The sequence below is a fragment of the Symphalangus syndactylus genome, chromosome 16, assembly GCF_028878055.3.
Source record: "Symphalangus syndactylus isolate Jambi chromosome 16, NHGRI_mSymSyn1-v2.1_pri, whole genome shotgun sequence".
Taxonomy (NCBI): domain Eukaryota; kingdom Metazoa; phylum Chordata; class Mammalia; order Primates; family Hylobatidae; genus Symphalangus; species Symphalangus syndactylus.
This window is the reverse complement of record NC_072438.2, coordinates 36,004,768-36,022,218: the sequence shown is the minus strand read 5'-3', so window position 1 is coordinate 36,022,218 and position 17,451 is coordinate 36,004,768. Positions and strand designations below refer to the sequence as shown.

Below are 17,451 nucleotides of genomic sequence, written 5' to 3'. Positions count from 1 at the left end.
ATTTTACCTTCATATCACAGAATCACAAACTGATTTAACCCATGAACATGACAGTTTTGACATTAGAACTGGACTTCATTTTTGTAAGGATTTGCATTATTGCAATTAGAGAACATTAAGGAATATGGATGAAGTATGTTTTATATATATTTAAATATGTACACAATATATATAATAAAAATCATCTCACTAACATGTAGAAGGTAGAAAAGTAGGAGGAGGTGGATGATAGACAAATCGTGAGTAAAGGAGAACATAAAGATCATAAAAATAGCTTTTTAGTTTGGACTGAAACATGAAATTAATTTTTTTCTTTAGTGCAAACTTTTTTTATAGAAAAGAATGAGAATGACTTGCTCAAATTTTTCAAAATATGTTCAGTAGATGCAATCTTAAAGATGATGTATGTGGTATGACTGATTCATTTCACCTAACACCAGAGGCAAAAATAAAGCCCATAATTTTTATAGTAATAATAAACTAAAATTTTTATTTAGTAGTTCCAAAAATACAGGTCTAGTTATCAGTTCAGTGTTTTACACGGGGTTTCACACCATAGATTTCAAATAATAATAGTCGTAACAATAACAAAATGACATAAAGTATCCCTAAAGAGTGGGGGAAGTCAATCCTGAAAGACTTCGGAAATAAAAATATTTGGCCAGGCATGGTGGCTCATGCCTGTAATCCCAGCACTTTGGGAGGCCGAGAAGGGTGGATTACCTGAGGTCAGAAGTTCAAGACCAGCCTGGCCAACGTGTTGAAATCCCATCTCTACTAAAAATACAAAAATTAGCCAGGTATGGTGGTGCGTGCCTGTAATCCCAGCTACTTGGGAAGTTGAGGCAGAAGAATCGCTTGAACCAGGGAGGCAGAGGTTGCAGCGAGCTGAGGTCATGCCATTGCACTCTAGCCTGGGTGACAAGAGTGAAATTCCATCTCAAAAAGAATAAAAAAGAGAAAGAGAAAAAGAAAGAAAAAATTTTGAAGTAAGTCTCAAACCAAAGTTCTCTAGATGAATGGGGATGAGGAAATGCGGAAGGGTGAGTAGAGCTGGAAGAATGGCCCATGCGGATATAAGCAAGAGAGAAAGGGTGTGGCCAACTCAGGGAACTAGAATTATCTTTGCATGGTCACAGCTGTTCAGGAAAATTGTTGTAGTGTTTTGAGACCATGAGGGAAAGATCAGATTAGGGAAGGTTTGTTTGTCTTGCAGGAGACTTTGGATTTAAGGATATACAGAGTCACTGAGGGAATTAACTTAATGACAAAAATGCAAGGCCATATGAAGGAAAATACCAGTTTTCTGAGCAGCTTTGTTTTGTGTTTGCGTGTATATGTGTGTGTTTGTTTTAAAATTCAAAATAACTTGAGTTTTTCTATTTACCACCGGTGGAAACTTAGGCAAGTACATATTCTCTCAAGTTTTATTTCATCTTGTAAAATGCAGAAAATATTATATATCTTAAGGTATTAGGAAGAAGACTTATTCTAATATTATTTTTGAATACAGTAGAGTGGATGCTATGCACAAAAATAATCTGTGTAAAAAATAGCTAATTGCGAAATGCTATGTTCTCTCTACAAAGCTTATATCCCTAGTAACTCTATAAAATAGGCACTATTGTTTTCAGCTTGCAGATGAAGAGACTGAAATTAGGAAGTTTAATTCCCTCAAGCCATAGAACCAATATGAAATTGGTGAAGCTAGGGTTTGAACACAGGAATTTGACTCTTAACATTGTGCTCCACTACCTCTATTGGTTGAATAGAATTTGGAGATTATACTGTGGAGGGACTATATGGGAAACAGAAATATATTTTTATGGATGACTGCAATCCCTAAGATAAAAAATAATGATCATCTTCATAATAGCAGTAATATTGAGGGTGATTTGGCTCTTCTATCTTTAGTGACCACCTTTGCCTGTAAAAGGACTTACTTGGGGTCTGAGGGCTTAGAAGATTAACTTTGGTGTTTGAAGTCACAAGATTAAAAGTAATTGAATTACCTTGGCAGTTGACTCCTTTACTCCTGGTGGAAGATATAAAGATAATGCAATCTCATCTAACTTAAAAGGTGGAAGGAAGGCTCCAATAAGGTCACTCATAAAGATCAGAGAAGCCTAAAAGGAGTGAAAGCTAGTATCCCCTCCCTGGGTGAATGTCTACTTATAAGGCAGATTTGTCAATCTGCCCTCCAGACCTATGTGAGAAGGGAACAACAGGGTACTGGAGAGAAACAGCAGGGCAGAAAGAAGAATGCTAGTGAAGGGCATATATCCTCACAGTTGGCTTGAAAATGTGCATGTATTTGGCAGTAGTTAATAGAACAATAAAGAAGGTGAATGGGTTACATATCTTGACAGTGTACAACTTTATGATTATCAGCATTGAACCCAGAGATGAGAATGAAGGGAAGCCTAGGGGAGCTGTGTTAGGAGCAGATCAAGCCAAGCAAAACTGCTACAGAAAATCACAAACTCAAGAATGTATTCCCCTGCTAGACTCTGAACATCTCAAAATGCTCCCCACTAGGATGCCACCATTTGAATGTTTGATATGCAAAGGATATTTTTGGCCATTGGTGTACACCAGAAAACAAGCAACAATCAAAAATGTATTTTACACAGGTAGCCATGTATATAAGATATGCTGTAAATTTTCACCTATTCTTAGATTGATACAGAAAAGTGGAGAAAAAATGAACAAAATAGCAGACTCCATCATAATCACGCACATATACACCCTTGATCACAGACACCCACACACCCACACAGAACAGTGGGCTATGGAAAATAAAGGGAATATGTGCATGCACTTGGAATTTTAAATTGAACAAGTTTGTTTTTTGCAATGAAAGCTTCCTGACTCCTTCAAAAGTGATAACAAATAGAGATTCACAAAGCATCACCCAGAGAAATATCAGAAAACAAGTTTCATACTTTTACACAAGATCCAGATCGAGATCATTTAATCAAGATCATTCAATAATGGGACTGCATCTTTAAGAATGTACTATTTCCAGAGTTTTGTCAAGGATGTTGTAGGATGATAGAATGCTGTTGTTTACACAAGTCTTTTCTTTTTCCTGGAGACAATTAAAAGTGAAAGTGAGAGCCCTCATGAATCTGCTGTTGGTAATTTCAATAACACTTAGGTTCCCTCTTCAATTTTCCTTTATGTTTTGACCATGAAGGCAGGCGCTATGGGTTCTAGGGGCACGATTTCTGTAGGTTGGATTTTTGTTGTTTTTTTTTTTTTCTGCAGCTTTTGGCATACCCACAGCTGCCAGCTTCCCCCTGAAAGCCTAGTTTAGCATAACTTAGTTACTTTCCCATCTGTTCTTCCACGTTTTTTTTTTTTTGTTTTTTTTTCATATTCTGCATTGCATTGTGGGGAAAAGGCTGGCAAGGCCACCATGCACAAGATCTTAAGAAAACAGATTATCTTTGACTTTGCACCTAGTAAACTTTCTTTTACATTCTTGGTTCTTAGGAATTTCAACTGTATATGTAAACAGCAAGAAATAAAGTTTGCAAAGTGTGAAGAATCATATAAAATAATTTCTTATTTGTGGACTTTGAATTCAACACATTACAAGCCAACAATGTAATAAAGAATTCCTCAACCTCTCCTCTTTGCTTAATTGCCAATTGTAGGCTTTAGTAGCAAAAGCAGAAAAAAGAATCCATTGATGATTATACATCTCAAAAAGTTGACATAATTCTCTGCAGAAATTAGATTAAATTTTGACATGTTTTGAACTCCAGTGCAATTGCAGAACTTTACTGATCTTTATTTACTTAAAAGTCTTTTCCTACCTACTCATAAGTTATTTTTTAATGTTCTGTTTTATACCAGAACTGGCATCATATATCATTTGATGTGCCAGCTACTAATTAACTGAGTAAGTAAAATTTGAGTTTTCAGTGATTAAAAGGCCTAACACTTTATTCAAGTTGTATTTGCTATTTTAATTTTTTTCTTTGATTTAAAATACAGCTGGCAGTTGGTGATTCTGGAACACAAATTTTCCTCATGACCTTGAAAGGGCTGTATTTCCTTATGAGCTTTATAGCCACCTAGAACCATTAATACATGTAATTCCTAAGTTTAAGAATTTTGCAGGTTATTAAAAAGACCTTATATTACTAAGCTATGCTCAGGCCAAAAGAATGAGCACCATATTCAGGAATATACTTTCTCTGGTGCATCTTACTGCAACCTTAATTTTTTAATTATTCTCACCACTTCAATGTGATTATTGACTGAATTATGCCATTATGTCAAAGGCCAATCCTTACCATATTCCAGTGGGAAAGAAGACTTAATATTTAGTTAATTACATTTGTCCTAGTAAGCCTGAAATTCCTATTGACTCACCAAGTTCTCAATCTCTGTTGCTCATAGGTGAGTTTATTGACGGATCTTACTGAACACTGCAGTCCTCACTGCAGTGCACACTGTAATTCAATTATCTCTAATATAAAAAATTCTTCAGTTCAGCTCTGTAGAATTACAGGGGTCAAAAGTTGCAAACATGTTCCTGCTGCTTCTGCCTATAATTTAGTTTGTAACCTATGTCTCAGAAAATGTCTGGCATGAAATTTGCTTTTCTTCAAAATAAAGGAGTTTGTATTACTTCAGTATTTACAAATTACTTACACATATATCATTATTCAGTCCTCTAAGTATCATTATCATCCCAAATTTACAGATGAAGAAATGGAAGCCCAGAAAGTCAGAGGACCAAAGTTACTCAATCTACAAATGTGACCCCCAAATACAAATATAGATGCCCTATTTCACAGTTTTAATTTTTTTGCTGGCAGCCACTTTGAGAACACAAACTCCAGAGGCAGAGTTCTAACGTGTGAATCCTGGCTCTGGCCACTTGATAGTTGTGTAACCTTAGTGAAGTTGCTTGCTATCTTTATGCCTTACCTTCCTCATCTGTAACGTGAGAATAAGAACATTATAAATATAACTCCATATAGACATGTTGTCAATATTGTGGTAACAGCCTAGCCATGTAGAATACTATGATAACATTTAATTTTTAAAATATCCTCATCATTATGCAGGACAGTTCTCCATGTGACCTTGGACCTACCTAGTTTTCCCACTTTCTTGCTTGTAGTTCTCACGAATAACTGCAGAAAGTTCTGGGAATGCAGCCTCCTGAGATAGGGAAGGACTGACTGCAAAAGCCCAGGTCTTGCTCCTGTCTCTCCTAGGGACTGTAACATCTTGAGTTAGGGAAGAATTGCCCAGGACAGCCTGGGCTTTGGGCTTTGTTCCTTAGAAGCAGGATGTCTTTCAAAGCTTTACTGAGTGAGTCATATGGTTCCTGAAGTATACAACTGGGCTGGCTGTCTTTTGAGGTTCTTTAGCTGTGGTGCAAATGGGGTTCACACAGTCAAGACTCCCTCTGCCTTGTGCAGCTTTCTTGAGTCTTAGACCAGCTCACAATGAATACAAAAATTATTTTGTCCCTTGCTGCCTATCTGTAACTAATAAATGCACATAGCATAAGTTGTTGTGTGTGAGTATGTTCTGTTTCACCAGCCTCAGACATAGTTAACCAGTGCATGGTACAGAAACAATAGCCCAAGATACTGTAGGCATAAGTGTATATGGACATCTGTTTCTGGTGGTTAGCACGGTGATGATCTTTGCTATTCTCCAAACAATGGGAGTCTTCCCTTGGGATTGGTAATTAGCAAACATACTTGGCACATTAATTACTGATTTTAAGGAGACATTTTTTTTAGACATCTTTATCTGTTGCTCCAACATCAAGTGGCTACTTTCTCTGATATGAAACTCTCACCCTGTGGAACACTTCTTCATTATCATTTTTGGAAATTTTCTTTACCTCTCCCACATGTTGGAAAAACTCTTCTGCATCCTAATAATTTTTCTTCTTTAGTCCTTATTAGAGAGAAGCAACTGATCTCTTAGTCTCTTTAAAAGAAAGAATGCTTGAGAAATAAAAGCATTGAGAACATATACAGATGAAATGCCATTATTAACACTTTACCTGGTTATAGAATGTGTGGCTACATTTACTGACTATATAAGTGTAGCCCTCACTGTCTTTGAGATTCTGATCCATTGCCATTCTGATCACCAAACTTTTCTAAGTGACTTGCCACCTGTCTCCATGTATATAAAGGGTGATTGGTGGGCCTTTTATCATTCATTGTGCTGGACACATTTGGGGGCATGAAAATCTCATTTTATGACATTCAATCTGGGGAAATTGCTTTTTTTTTTAAAATTTCTTCAGTTCCATTTTCTCTTTCTATATTGCTAAATGTCTATTTAGATATTATGTTTTCTGGGTCAATGTTCTAAATTTCTCATTTCTGCTTTCCTGTTTTCTACTGTTTTCTTGTTTTTTACCTTCTCTGTGATTTCATTAATTTATCATCATTTTTGACTGTTTTGTAAATTTAAAAAATTCTCCTATCATGCATATCCAAGAGCTTTTTAAGGTCACTGAATGTGTTTTTTGTTTGCTTTGTTTCTATTTTTACTTTTTATGTATGTATGTATGTATGTATGTATGTATTCATTTTGAGATGGAATCTTACTCTGTCCCCCAGGCTGAAGTGCAGTGGCATGATCTCGGCTCACTACAACCTCTGTCTCCCAAGTCCAAGCAATTCTCCTGCCTCGGCCTCCCCAGTAGCTGGGATAACAGGCATGCACCACTACGCCTGGCTTTTTTTTTTTTGTATATTTAATAAACACAAGGTTTTACCACGTTGGCCAGGCTGACTCCTGACCTCAAATGATCTGCCCACCTCGGCCTTCCAAAGTGCTAGGATTACAGGCATGAGCCAGGGTGCCTGGCCTGTTTCTATTTTTAATTCCCCTTTTCTTCTTTCAGGGTTGTAACAATTTATGTTATCTCCTTAAAGACGCTACTAAGAACTTATTTTTGATTTTTGTCTCTATTATTTCTCTTTCCTGTGAGATTTTTTATTATTTATTTATATGCTTGTGTGTATTGAGGTCACCCTGGTATGTTAATGGTTATGTTGGCTTCTTTTCTGTTATGTGTGTATTTTAAATTTTGTTTTGCATTGTTTTGTTTCTTCATCTGATATCTTTTGATTCAACTTATATTAAATATTAGAAGACAAAATATTAACTCCAATCTCTATGTTCATGGGTAGGGTTTGTTAGCTGGTATACTTCAATTTAAAGGAAGTTTAATGATTGTACTTTTGGGTGTCTGTCAACCTTCACTAAGTATCTGTAGTGCATTGGAGCTGAGTATTTCACCAGAGCTGACTCACCCAATTCCCTGACTGACTGTTCCGGCAGTAAGGAAGTGACTCAGAGAAATCTTATTATTCAGTATAGGATTTCCATTATTTCCCTGATTTTATTTATGATATCACCAAATTTAAATATGCCTGGTATCTCCTAACCTAATTATTGGTTTTTCATTATCTCCAGAGAGTAAACTTGTTTTTACCCCCATCTGCACCACCAAATTCAGTTAAATGGAACCTTCAGTTCCCATAAACTTCTGGAATGGTTTGATCCCAATCAGCCTTCTTCTAGGCCTCCTCTGAGCCAGTTTATATTTCAGGAACCTCTGCACAAAGTCAGTTGTCATTGACCTATCTGCTTTCCAGCTTTCAAAATGTGGTACTTTTGTTTTTTGTTTTCTGTTTTGTTTTTTTCTTTCATTTTTTTTGTCCTTGTGGCTTTATGCTTTTATTTATCTGCTTACAATGATTTTAATGAGAATCACAAGATCTAAGCATGAGCAGTCAGTCACAAAATTTGACAATATTTTTCAGCGTAAGAGAATGAGAAACAGTTATGGAAATTAGAAGTCCAAACCTACCTTTGTCAGACTGTGGTCCCCCAAACTAGACATCTATAAGCTCTTTACACCTAATTGCAACCATTAAAAAGTTCCATTGCTCCAAAATCCTAATCACTAAAGTGACTGCTAGAGCAGCTGCCAAGAGAAAATTACCATGAAATCAGTAAAACATTGATTTGGTCATTAAATGGTGGCAAACATTACTAATGAATATCCCCCCAAAATGCATGAACTAGAATGTTCTTCACATAGTGATGAAGACAGGCCAGTCACTAGCAGTGACTGTTAGCCCTTTCATAAATTCACTCATAAGCTGCTATGTCATGCAAGGAAGATTGTACATAGAGATTAAAGCATCTCTCTCAGCTATTTATTAGAATGTCATTTTTCTGATAATGAAAATGAGGCATATGATAACATTCTTTGAAAGTTTATGAAGGCTGACTAAGATAATATGTGTGAACACAACAAGAGTTGTACACATATGGCACTTAAACCTCACGGTGAAATGGCCTAGCTCTGTGGCCCTTGTCATTCTTGATTTCTTGTTCTCCAGCAATGTGTGTAAAACAGTGTACTTCCCTTGAAACAACAGTGTCCTGGCTTGACTTCAGTATAAAATCTCACTCTGTGTATCTCTTCATGGTATTGAACTAACTAGCAAGGCGGCAAGAGAAAATGACAATTTCATACAAAACTCAATGTGTTGAGATAAAGTGCCTGTCAGAATCTCATTCCCTGAGGGAAGAGCAAAGCCTGCACATCAGAAAATGAGCAGCATGACATGCCGTGCTCTGCTGTGAACTGGAAGGAGCTGGGCCAGCTTCTGCCTCCAGGTGTTCATTCACAAGGCTCAAGGCCAAACACGTGAGTCAGGCAAGGAATGGGAATCCATCAGGGCCCAGCCAGCACCCTGTCAAGCTTGGTTATGGTAATTAAATGAATCTGTCTTAATATTTTTACGGATAAAGTAAGAAGATCATTATTTATCAAATTTTCGTACTACAGCGTATTACTCAGTCTAGAAATAGATCTTAACATTTTGCATGACATGAATGAGACTGAAAAGTGATTTGAAAAATGAAACCTTTTAATCATGGCAGCTAATTATCTTGCAGTTTCTTTTCTGCTCTCCTGGATTTCTCTTATGTCACCCCCACTCCTTATTTCCTAGTCTTTCCCTTATTCTCAGCCTCCCACCTTCACCCCCTCAAATCTGGCTTTCCAGGCATCTTTTGGGAGCTCAGAACAGCCATGTGTAACAGTTCGCAACTACTTTAATTCAGACTTTTCTCCTTTCATGTATTAGATGAAAATTCATGCGTTAGGACAACCACAATGCAAACTTTCTGTTATCCTCTGTGACTTCTTAGATTCATGGTATAATTAAATTATACCAGGAACCGGGCAGTAGAATGGTTTAAGGAGAGATACCGGTGTTTTATTTTTTTAATCAGTTACATTCCTTTTTCTTTTTTAGAGGAAGCCACCTGCTGGAGCCAGGATCTAATCATATCCACAACCCACCTCATTCCTTCAATAATTCACTTATTCATCCCCTACTAGATGGCAAGTTGTGTGCTTGGCCCTGAGACCAATAATCATAAGATTTTTTTTTTCTGATTTCAAAGAGCTTATAGGTAGAGTCAAGATTTAAATGCATGAATTTGGAGTATTATAGTGCTCCCAAAATAGCAAGTATAGGATTCTATATGTGCAAATTTGGAAAAAATAAATTTTGATTGCTAGGTTTAGAAAAGTTTCAAAAAGGAGATGAGGCCTGATAATCTTTAAACGAAAGTAGCAGCTCACCAGATGGATCCAGGCAAAAGCAGGAAAACTATAAAATTTGTAAATATGAAAAAACTTTGTTCATTAGAAAAAAAAAAAAAACTGCATTTAAAGGCTTCTGGAAATTCATGTTTGTCCCTATTTATAACAAGCAAAAAAGAAGACCTAATTGTTGTTAAGTCCTTCTGTGCCAAAGGATAGAATTCAGGATTTGAAGAACATGATACAGGTCTTTTTGCAGATAACTGTCATGCTAAATAGCATTTTTGAAAAAACAAATTCTCTTTTTTAACTTTTAAGTTCAAGGGTACCTGTGCAGGTTTATTACACAGGTAAACTTTTGTTATGGGGGTTTCTTGTACAGATTATTTTATCACCCAGGTATTAAGCCTAGACCTATTAGTTATTGTTCCTGATCCTCTCCCTCCTCCCACCCTCCATCCTCCTATAGGCTTGCTAACTGAATTACATTCTAGAAATATCATTCTAACTACAGTTTGGCAGCCATACGGAAATACTGGAAGCAGGCACACTCATTCGATACCTACTGCAATAAATCACGGAAGAGGTAATCAGGGACTGAAGTAAGGTTGTCACAGTAGATACCAAATGGAGGTCATTCTTACAGGTAATATGAGAGTATAGATATAAAATGGAAATGAGAGAGGTGGAGGAGTAAAGGATTATTTTGAGGTTCATGGGTGAGATTAGAAGCACAAAGAGAACAAGGAAAATTGGTGACTTCTGTTGTCAGTTTTGGATGTGTTTTGTTAGGTAGTATTTTGCTGTTTAATTACCTCCATCTTCTTGCAGATACCAAAGAGATTGAAGCATGATAGTTGAAATCCTGGCTCTAACTGCTTGAAGCTCTGTTATTTAGAGCCAACCAGTTAATATCTTTTTGCTTCAAATTATTCATGGATAAACTAGGATCAATTTTAGTATTTAACTTATAGGTTTATATATAGTTTATTGGCAGGCTTGGCATATAGTAAGCACCAACAATGTTTATTGTTGCTGTTGTGCTGATGTTATACTTATCACTATCATCACTATGTTTGGGTGGCAGCAGGGGGAAAATATTAAAGTAATGGCAAAACCTGCAATTACTTTTGTACCAAGCTAATAGAACTGACATAACTGAATCCACTGCAGCACACTAAGTCCTCTCTCACTTGAAGTGCCCCGCTGCACCCTATTACAGCATTTCTTCTAATAAACTTTTCTTTTTCTAATCTATATTGTTGTTGGTAAATAACAACCCATGAGTCAACCACTTCCAATGATGCTGATGCTGGGGCTCTGACACTTTTTTTTTTTCTTTTGAGGCCCTTTTATCTTCCTTATCCTGATCTAGAAAAGAGTACCTCAAAGACAAAAGAAAGTAAAAATACAACATTTTTAAGTATTTGACAGAGAAAGTTTTACCACAGCTGCCATCTGTTCTTTCTGAGAGCTGCTACCTGTGAGGCTTCATCTACATAACAATACAGTCTTCGCTTGCCATGATATGATTTTGGCTGTGTCCCCACCCAAATCACATCTTGAATTGTAATTCCCACATGGCAAGTTTCATCTTCTTTATCCAGATCTAGAAAAGAGTACCTCAAAGACAAAAGAAAGTAAAAATATAACATGCGCTGTTCTCTTGATCATGAGTGAGTTCTCATGAGATCTGATGGTTTTAGAAAGGGCTTTTCCCCTTTTGCTCGACACTTCTTCCTGCTGCCATCTGAAGAAGGGATGTGTTAGCTTTCCCTTCTGCCATGATTATATGTTTCCTGAGGCCTCTCCAACCATGCTGAACTGTCAATTAAACCTTTTTTCTTGATAAATTACCCAGTCTTGGGTATGTCTTTATTAGCAGTGTGAGAACAAACTAAATACACAATGCTTCTTATCCACAACCCTTCTACAGCTTGTGACACTACCTCCCCCACTTCCCAAAAACCTCCAAAGCTCTATTATTTTATATTCTATAAACTTCAATAATCTGGCTCATCCTTTGAGTCTTATAGCTGCGAAGTTCCCATACCTATATGCATGTTCATCAATTTGGACCGATTTTTTCCTGTTATTCTGTCTATTGTCAATTCCTCGTAACAATCTTATATTTAATCCTTCAGAGAGAAGTTTTAGACTTTTCTATACTACATTTCTTTCTGCTACCAAGCCTTCACAAATACTGTATCTTCAGCTTGGAGTCCTATTTTTACTGGCTAACTCCTATTAATTTCTTCTGTGGTGTGTTCTTACAGGAAGACTTCCTTGGCATTTTACATATTGACTGGGGTCCCTTCTCTAGATTTCTATGGATCTCTGAGCTTATATCATCAGTAGACTTCTGTTAGGCTAATGATATACTTGTTTGCTTATATATGCCCTGCAATTTGATTTCCAATACTTAGCATAGTTCTTGGATGAGTGCAGTTCCGGTAAATAAAATATTTCCATTTGTTGTTGGATGTTGTCGATGTCCATGGCTGACAGTATTATTCCCACTTCTAATTATTGGTATCAGTAAAGTATCTAGCTCAGCTACATACTGTAGTATGTAATATGCAGCAGAGTTACTACACTATACAAAAAAAGCATGGAGATCATTCCTACAACATCAGGGGTCCTCTCTCAGCTGCGGCCCCTAATTTTATAAGTTGTCACTTTCTCTCTTTCTAGAGAACAACTATGACTGTTCTTTTTCCCTAATAGGAATGTCTCACTGCTTATGGTGTGGTAAAGGAAGTGTGTGAGCAAGCAAAGATCAACAGAGTCATGAATGGTTTACAAAGCTTGAATTTCCCTCTAGCTTGTGGTGGGCCAATGAAGGGTTTTAATTAAGGGAGGAACAAGGCTAGATTTTTATTTTAGATAGATCGCTCTTCCACCTCTGCAGAAAATGGATTTGGGGAGAAAAGTGAGAGGGAGCAGGGAAGTCAGTAATAAGGGTATTTAATACTGAAGACCAGTATATTAAGGGCCTATCCCCAGAGTCAGCAAATTTTTTTTCATAAAGTGCCAGCAAGTACGTATTTTAGGCTTTGTGGACCATATGATCTCTGTCCCAATGACTTAACTCTGCCTCTGTAGCTGACAATGTAGACAAAATATAAATGAATGAGCTTGTCTGTGTTCCAATAAAGCTTTCTTATGAAATGTAAAATTAGAATTTCATCTGTCACACAATATTATTTTCATTAGTCACATAATTATTATTCTTTTCATTCATTCCAAGCATTAAAAATGTAGAAACCATTCCTATTTGCTGGCTGCACAGAAACAGTCAGCATGCTAGATTTGGCCTATATATTATAATTTACTGACACCTGGCGTCTACTATTTATTTGTTTGCAGAAGAGAAGAGGGATTTTTATAGAGCGCTGATAGGTACTAGGCTTTGATTTACCAGTAATTCATGAGTTCCTAGAATAGTATGCATCAAATAGTAAATATCCAAATATGTGTTGAATAAAGATAAATATATCAAAACTTGGTGACATCAGATTCTGGCCAGGAAGAAAACAAGAATAAATGTCATATTTTAAGTTGGTTGGTTCTTCTGCTCAGGACAAAACATTAGCTGACTTTAAATTGATTAGGATCATCCACTAAACCTCCATGGTATCCAGAGTTTTTGTATCAATACTTCTACAACTATTGCTGACTGAAAAGTTATCTTATTAATATGTTTTCTGAAGAATATTTACCCTTTAACTGGGGATTACTATGAGCTCCCCTTAGTTGAGACATTTGGTTTAATTTATTTTCACTGCACTGGAGAAAGAAAGACATATTTCTCAAAGATGTTCATTTGGTATTACTATTATTAGTTTGAAATATAGACAATAGCAGTCAGGGCCACAACATGAAAAATAAGGTGGAAAAATTATGTCACTTATATTACTATTTTTATTCTCTAATTTAACTTTGTCTTAGGTTTCCCAAGGCCAAAATGAAGAAAACCATTGAAGTACCCTTTATATTACTTTCCCTTTTCTCCCATTTCTTTCCTTCCTTCCATTTTGTTTCTCACATATTCCAGTGACATCTCCAGGCTTACTGAAAATTCTCCCTCTCTCTCTCCTTTCCCTCCCCTCCTTTCCTCTTTCTCCTTCTCTTTGTTCAGATATTTATGTCCTTAAGACTTGTGGTTTCCAATAAAGTAACATCACTAATATTTAAAGTATAACTTATTCTGTTTCTTGGTACATATATACTAATATTTTCAGAATATAATTATATACCCTGAATCCAAAAAATAACAGTCAAAAAGAAAAGAAACATATAAACGTGGCATTGTAAAAATTTGTCTGCCAAGAGTCATCCATGCAAATCATCTGGGGCAAAATGTGATGCCAGTTTGGTTCAATCAATAATCTAGTTTAAGCAGTAGAGCTGCATTTTCAGAGTTGTCACATGATATGGGGCTCACAGAATTTTAGTTTTGTAAGATAACCAGACTTTTTAAATCTAAGAGATCTTTGAAATTCAGAACTAGAAAAAAAATGTTACAAACTTCTAATTAAAAAATGGCATCGGGGAATGCAACAGTCTGATTGGGTCAATTGCTTCCTGCCCTAGTTTTATGAATTGAAATTACTTCTGCTTACTAATGGCATTTGAAAAAACATTAAACTGTTTCTACATATCAAGGTTAGACAGGTTAATGAAGAACAGGGTCCTCAGGCATCATTGTTTATAAAATTTGAGCAACCATGTATGAGTAAAAGTAGGATATTACGACATTACCATTGCATGAAGTGTTTTGAACATAATTCTATTGAATTAATCGCTAGCATTCTTTTTCTGGTGATTAATTCTCTTTTTTCTTTAACCTTCCCAATTTCTTAGAATTCTTATCCCAATTCTGACCTATTTTCTAGTTTTTTTCTCTTTACTCTTATTTTTAAACTCTTTATCTCTTTACTTTTCTATATATGTAGAAAAATGTTTTCTAAGTATTTGTGTTAATTGATTAAACTATTTTCTGTTCAATGACTAAAATCATAAACAAAATTATATAATCCCGAATACTATCTTTTGCATCTCTCTAACACTTAAAACCAGGGAGAAACATTTTTAAAGCAGGTTTGGAAGACATAGAGATCTCATTTGGATCCTGGATTCCTTAATTCTACTTTTCTAAAAACTAAGAAACAAAAAATGCTTAATTCAAACTGGTTTAAAAACTTATAATGCGTATTCATTTTTGTTAGAATTGAGTGCTTAATCCCCTCGTTAATTAACACCTTTTTTTTTTCAATATGTCTATTAAACTTGTGTTATGAAAGGTACTTTGTGTAGTACATTTCATGATAAAAAAGATCTTAAGGAATAATAACCACCTCAAGAAACTAAGAAGAGTTGAATGGTAGATGTACGTTTATATCTTCCTATTAGTATATGATGCCAGGCAATACAAATTGGAAATATAAAATCCTTAAAAAACACAAAACTAAATATTGATCATAAATCATGGAAATAGTTGAGTGGTAGATACAAATTTGGTTATTATAGAATTTCAGGCAAAGAAAGTTTATGTAATGGATTAAAGTTTGAGAAAATAGAGCCAATAAGGTACAATGAATTTATTTTGAAGGGGTATGGTTTATGGAAGTTAATCTTGAGCTATGATATGGTTAGTAAAAACAGATAGCAATGGAAACATTAGAATGATAAGTTATGTCAGTTCTATTTTTCCTTAGGAGTATTTATGGACCTTAAGCCAGGAGCTTAAGGGTAATTTGGACCATACTAGCCACATAGTTCATGATAAATAATCACATTTGTAGTAATTTTGGTGCCTTAACGTAAGCAAGTGTTGTACAATGAGTTTTGGCATGGCATTCTGGAGATGTATAAAAATTCTAGTTATTTATAAATTTTAAGTTTAAAAGAGGTCTGGAACCAGATACTGACTTTAAATACTAGCGAAGTTTAATTACTTCTACATCCCTCAGTTTTGCCTGTTTGAGGGTCACCAGGTGGTCTTTGCTCCCTTCTAAATTCCTCAGATAAGGAGTTTTCGTCTCTGAGGCCTGTTCAGTGGTCACTGGGTGATTTATGCTCTTCTCAATAACCACTGTTTACCTCACTACTGTAGATTTTCTCTGCAGTCAGAAATCTCCCCTACAAGAGAGCAATTTTTCAGAGCTATTTCTATGGATTGTAGCCCCTCTAAATAGTCATAGCAAAATATGTCAAAGAAGTGTGAACCCAAAAGTATCTGAGACAGGTCTCGATTAATTTAGAAAGTTTATTTTCCCAAGGTTAAGGACCTGCCTGTGACACAGCCTCAGGAGGCCCTGAAGACATGTGCCCAAGGTAGTCGGTTCACAGCTTGCTGTCACACATTTTAGGGAGACATGAGACATCAGTCAATATGTATAAGATGTAAATTGGTTTATTCCAGCAAAGTGGGACAACTCAGAGTAAGTCTTCCAGGTTATAGGTAGATAAGAGACAAAAGGTTGCATTCTTTCGGGACTTTGATCATTCTTTCACTGAATACACAACTTATATGAGAGAGGAGGGTAGAGGGATAGTCACTTATGCCTTTAGTCTGACTCACTGAATATGCATTTTTACGTAAATGATAGGACAGAGGTAGTAATCAGATATGCATTTGTCTCAGGTGAGCAGAGGAATGACTGAATTCCGACTGTCCTTTGTCTGGCACCTGTGAAATAAGCTAGTAATTTACATGGCTGGGGTAAAATTCAACAGAGGTGTTTTAGGGTAAAGATCTTGAGACCCACAAGGAAATTCCTGTGGGCAAATTGTGAGGGAGGTGTGTAGTTGTTTTTAATTTGTAGCTAACTTATATAAGAATAAAATAGGAGGCAGGTTTGCCTGATGCAGTGCCCAGCTTGACTTTCCCTTCTGGTTTAGGAAAGGAAATAGGAAAATAAATCTTTGGATTTATACAGAAATACATACAGAAGTATATTTTCAAGTAAAATGTGCTGGTTTCCTTCGGTTCCCCATTTGAAATTTAATTTTCAGAAAGTTTCACATAATAGAGAAGAATTGGTAGCTATGTAGAGATTTGGGTTAGAAGTTTAGAGACGAGAGGAGAAGGCATATATAGGAAAAAGCAGGGAAACAACATCTCAAATTTGAGTACATTACCACATACCTTTTTAAATCAGTCTATTCGTCCTCCAAATAGGTCAGTTCAGTTAAACGGCTCTGTCTCTTTTCAGGAGGTGCATTGCAGATGGGACCCATCAAGGTTAGGTCTCTTTGCAGTGTAAGAATAAGGAAATTTAATAAGAGACTTTTCTATGTAAACAAACAAACAAAAACGCACAAAGCTTAACGTCTGGAGTATTCTCCAAGCTACTTTCTGAGTCTGAATAGTAGCTCACTGAGAAGATTTCTGAACCTGAGCTAAAGTATTTTCAGCTGGAGCAGAGCAGGCAGCGGCAAACTCACAGAATTTCCTCATTTGCAATTACAATGTTATAAAGCTTGTCCAGCTGCAAGCCATCAAGGTAATTTCTCTGAATTCGATTTATCAAGTTGATTAGCTTCAGCATTCAAAGCCTCAGGAAAAGCAGTTTCAATTTTAGTGAAAATTGAAAAAAATCAGAAGGATGGGAGGAAATTTGAAAAATATTAGTTTGGAGATTCAAAGGTTAATATTGAAAAAAACTAAAAGAATTCAGTATCTAGTCCAGATTGTAGAAAAAGAATAAAATCCTCAAAATAATGAGCCAGAATCTAATAACAGATGCACTATACTCGCCTTTTTTAAACGCAATTTTTCTCTCTACATTCACTCCCATTTCTACCAAAGATATTTA

The 17,451-nt window shown here is 36.0% G+C and overlaps 1 long non-coding RNA gene across 1 annotated transcript in view; it reads right to left on the bottom strand.

The window, feature by feature from the left end:
* The window catches only part of LOC134732727 (uncharacterized), a 164,219-nt gene extending 147,333 nt beyond the window's left edge, over positions 1–16,886 (bottom strand). Inside the window, exon 1 of the long non-coding RNA XR_010116210.1 lies at positions 16,782–16,886. This is a non-coding gene — a long non-coding RNA (uncharacterized lncRNA). The remainder of the gene's footprint in view (positions 1–16,781) is intronic.
* Positions 16,887–17,451: the final 565 nt, after the last annotated feature.